We start from the raw sequence: 4,911 nt of genomic DNA on the forward strand, positions 1-4,911 counted from the left end.
TAGCAGCCAAGTACTTAACCCTTGGTCCTTGCTTCTAGAGGGAGCAGGGGTCATCTCCCCACCTCCCTATTCACTGTCACCCCTTGTGGAATGTGGCTGTGGAAGGGTTAACACACTCCTGTAAGTCAGAGGTGCCTCAAGAAAAAGGCCTGCCATCTGACTGTGAAAACTCAGCCCCAGAAACCCTGTGGAGCACAGTTCTTCCCTGACACGGAGCCTTGGCAAGTCGCCACCAACTCCACTGCAGCTGGCTTCCACCAGGATGGCCTCTGGGGTCTGCAGAGCGGCCCTGGAGTTGACACGCTGCTGTTTGCAAGTAAATATCAAGGTAAAGCCCGTTTTTTTCTTCTCTTTCAAGTTGACTGCTTTTATTTATAAGGAAATAAACCAACATGATCTAAATTGTTTTTCTGGTTTGAGTTATTCTGGGGCATTTTCTAGACAATCTAGTCCCTTTCCGATGAGGCATTCTATCCTGAAATACCCCCTCCCACTCAGAAGGCTTCCGAGGACCGCCGCGATGGCGAGGATACCAGTGCTCAATGGCGCACCGGGCGTAGCCTCATCCTGCTGGTTGGCGGGCGCATCCCTCCTCGCCCGTCCCCCCTTTTCCCTCACCCTTTTCCCACCTTTCCACCTCACCCGACTGCTGCCTGGGACCTCCGCACCCTCACTTCTCTCCTCAGGCTGGACTCCACTGTGTAGTTCAAGTTTGTCAGAGTGAACTGTACCCCCCCAAATATATGTGCACTTGGTTGGACCAGGATTCTCAGTATTTTGTATGAGCCTCTGTTTTGTAATTGGATGTAATTATGCCGTGTGTTAAAAATCCTTACCTCTATGATAATGCAGAGCTCTGGTGGTGCAGTGGTTAAAGCACTTGGCTGCTAACCAAAAGTTTGGTGGTTTGAACCCATCAGCCACTGTGCGGGAGAAAGATGGGGCAGTCTGCTTCCATAAAGATTTGCAGCCTTGGAAACCCAATGGGGGATCTGGGGTAGTCGGAACCAACTGGATGGCAGTGAGTTTTTGAGCTGGCGTTAATGAGGCAGGATTAGAGGCAGTGGTGTTAATGAGGCGTGTATGATCTACAGGTTTAGGCCGTATCTTGAGTCGGTCTCTTCTGAGATATAAAAGAGATGAAATAAGCGAGCAGAGATCAGAGGGACCTCGTACCGCCAAGACAGAAGAGCTGGGGGCAGAGGGCATCCTTTGGACCCAGGGTCTCTGTGCTGAGAAACTCCTGGAGCCAGGGAAAGGTGATGCCAATGACCTTCCTCAGAGCCATCAGACAGAGGGAAAGCTTCCCTCTGGAGCCGGCGCACTGAACTCAGACTTCTGCCCTCCTAAACTGTGAGAGAGTAAGTGTGTCTGTTGAAGGCCCCAATGGGTGGTATTTCTGTCACAGCAGCAATAGAGAACTGAGACAAAGGAGGATCCGAGATGGTGGAAGTGGTGGTGAGGCGAGGGAAGGCAAGAGGAGACAAGCGAAAAAAACACAACCACAGTGTGGTAGCTCAGGTTGTGGGTCAACTCGGCTGGTCCTGGTTGAGTGGCTGGGCAGCTGGTGGTAGTTATTCCCCATGATGAGACTGGTAATCAGCTCCATGGTGGGATCTACCACAAACAGCAGAGTAGCTGCCTTTGGGATGTGGTCTGCTTCCTGTATATAAGGAGAAGCCTTGGGAACGGTCTCTAGCCTGTGGCACGCTTGGACCCTGCATGGAGCCGTGTCATTGCTCAGCAGCCTGCCATGCTCTGCCGACCTTGGGACTGACAATGGACTTAAGTTAATGGCCTGCCGTGTGGTTTGGTGACATTGGGACTGTGCCTTTTGACTTGTCAGCCTTGGAGCTTGTCAGCCTCAGCAGCCAGCAGCCGTCTGAGTGAAGAAACGCCTCTAGCTCCAGTGGGCCGGGAGCAGGGGGCAGAGCTGGACCCCAAGGTTGAGGGGCTTTCACCCAGCCCCTAGAGCCTGAAATTTTGAACTCGGGCTTAAAGCCTCCAAATTGTGAGAATAAACTCCTGTTTGTTAAGGCATCCCATTGGTGGTGTATTCCTGTCAGAGAGGCACCGGGGACCAGAACACGCAGTCCCTCCACTCCTCCCCTTTTGGGGCGGGAAATTCCGTGGTCCTGGCTGTACCTCCAGACCATCTGCTATTGCTCCTTTCCCTGCTGGGACCGTGTCTGTGAGGGCTCCGTGCTGGGTCACGATCCCTGATCACAGCGAGAAATGCAGCTCTGACTCCCAGCTGCCTCCTTCGAGTGCAGAGAGGTCTCCTGGGTGAGTCGGAGAATGTGGCCCACAGGGCATTCGATGCCGGATGCTTTAGTAGCCAATGGCCAAGGTCTTTCTCCTGCAGAACGTCTGGGTGTGTCTGAGCTACTAGCCTTCCAGTTCACAGCTGGGTGCTTAGAAGTTGTGCCACTAACGCTCCTTGAATGACACAATAAGGAGAATGTAAAAAAGAAAGAAGACGTGGGGTCACAGAATTTCACAGTGTTAAAGATGTTGAGGACTTGAACCAATCAGTTGCCATGGTGTCGAGTGACTCCACGGGGTTTCCGACGGCGGACATGGAGTCGACTGATTCATGGCGACCCCATGGGGATCAGAGTAGAATTATGCTCCACGGGGTTTCCGATGGCAAACGTTTTGGAAGCAGATTGCCAGGCTTTCCCACCAAGGTACTTCAGCTGAGTGAGTTCACTATGGGAATCACCAGGGGCTCTAATCTTCCAGATCCTTCTTTTGAAACTGCCACTTGTCTGTGGGTACTGACTGCCGTCTCTGTGCTGGTCACGCTCTACTCCACCCCCCACCAACCTGCTCACTTCCCACCAGGCTGGGGTTCAGTCCCTTCCGTTACTGGTGACCATGGTCTTCCCCCAACAGACGCTGCACCTCGAGAGCAGGAATCCAATCGAGTTCACTTCAGAGTCTTCCCGACGGACGGACACCCCGCTGAACTGTGTAGGGTGAGCAGCTGACACCTGTACGTAATTGTTGTTGTTGTTGTTGCGGGTGTATTCAAGCCAATTGCAACTCATGGCGACCCTGCGTGACGGAGCAGAACCGCCCCAAGCCGATCACAGGTCTTTCTATTGAAGCCCCACTAGGTGGGTTCAAACGACTGACCTTTCAGTTAGCAGCCGAGTGCTTAACCATTGTGTCATCAGGGCTCCTTGAGGACGTTGTTGTTGTTAGGGGCCATCGAGTCAGCTCCGACTCACAATGACCCCGTGTACAACAGAACAAAACACTGCCCGGTCCTGGTCCAGCCCCACGATCCTTGCTGTATCTGAGCCCATCGTTGTAGCCTCTGTGTCATCCATCTCGTTGAGGGCCTTCCCCTTTTTCACTGACCCTCCACTTTACCAAGCATGACATCCTTCTCCAGGGAATGGCTCCTTCTGACAACATGACCAAAGTCGGTGAGACCAAGTCTGGCCATTCTCGCTTCCAAGGAGCATTCCGGCTGCACTTCTTCCAGGACAGATTTGTTAGTTCTTATGGCAGTTCGTGGTACTTCCAGCATTCTTCTCCAAGATCACAACTCTAAAGTATCAACTCTTCTTTGGTCTTACTTATTCATGGATCATGGATAAGAGGCAATTGAACATACCGTGGCTCGGGTCAGGCGCACCTGAGTCTTCAAGGAGACGTCTTTGCTCTTCAACACTGATTGCCTGACTGCTGCTTCCATTGGTGTTAATTGTAGAACCAAGTAATATGACGTCTTTGACAACTTCTGTCTTTTCTCTGTTTACCATGTTTATCGTGATGTTGCTTATTGGTCCAGTTGTGAAGATTTTACTTTGCTTTACGTTGAGGTGTGATCCATACTACAGACTGTAATCTTTGATCTTCATCAGTAAGTGTTTCAAGTCATCTTCACTTTCAGCAAGCAAAGTTGTGTCGTCTGCATATCACAGGTTGTTAATGAGTCTTCCTCCAACCCTGATGCCATGTTCTTCTTTTTATAGTCCAGCTTCTTGGATTATTTGCTCAGCAAAGAGACTGAACAAGTATGGTGAACAGATACAACCCTGACACACCCCCTCCCTGATTTTAAACCAATGTCCCCTTGTTCTGTTCGAACAACAGCCTCTTGGTCTATGCACAGGTTCCTCATGAGCACAATCAAGGGTTCTGGAATTCCCATTCTTTGCAATCTTATCCATAATTCATTATGATGCGCACAATTGAAAGCTTTTGTGTAGTCAACGAAACACAAGTCAACGTCTTTCTCATACTCTCTGCCTTCAGCCAAGATCCATCTGGCATCAGCAATGATATCCCTTGTTCCATGTCCTTATGGATATTAGTGGCTTAATATGATTCCAGTGATATTTTGTGAATTCAAAGGGAAATAAATAAAGGAGGGACAGAGACGACTAACACCAAGATTATAAAGTCTGGTGAGCTTGCGTGTTGTTAGGGAGGGAGTGAAATGTCAGTATCAACGGGGCAGAGGTTTTGCGTGAGAGCTCTCTTTGGGCGCAGGATTATTTTAGCAAAACGAAACTAACTGACTCACGGCGACCCCGTGTGTGTCTGAGGAGAATGGTGCTCCACAGGTTCTCAGAGCCTGGTTGTTCGGAAGGAGATGGCCTGGCCTTTCCTTGAGGCACTTCTGGGGGGACACAAACCAGTCTTTCACTGAGCAGCTGAGCCACTCATTGACTGCTTGCCACACCCCAAATCCAAAAGCCAAACAAGTTAACGTCAGGTTGACTATTCCATCACCAGGGCTCCTAGGCATCACACTAAACCAAACCACAGCCACTGCCGTGGAGTCCTTTCTGACCCACAGCGCCCCTAGAGGACAGAGTGGAACTGCCCCACAGGGTCTCCCAGGCTGTCAGTCTTCACAGAAGCAAAGCCCAAACCACACCCACTGCCGTG

The sequence above is a fragment of the Orycteropus afer genome, unplaced genomic scaffold (assembly GCF_000298275.1).
Source record: "Orycteropus afer afer isolate SDZICR_OR568_19922 unplaced genomic scaffold, OryAfe1.0 scaffold00558, whole genome shotgun sequence".
In the NCBI taxonomy this organism is placed as follows: Eukaryota; Metazoa; Chordata; class Mammalia; order Tubulidentata; family Orycteropodidae; genus Orycteropus; species Orycteropus afer.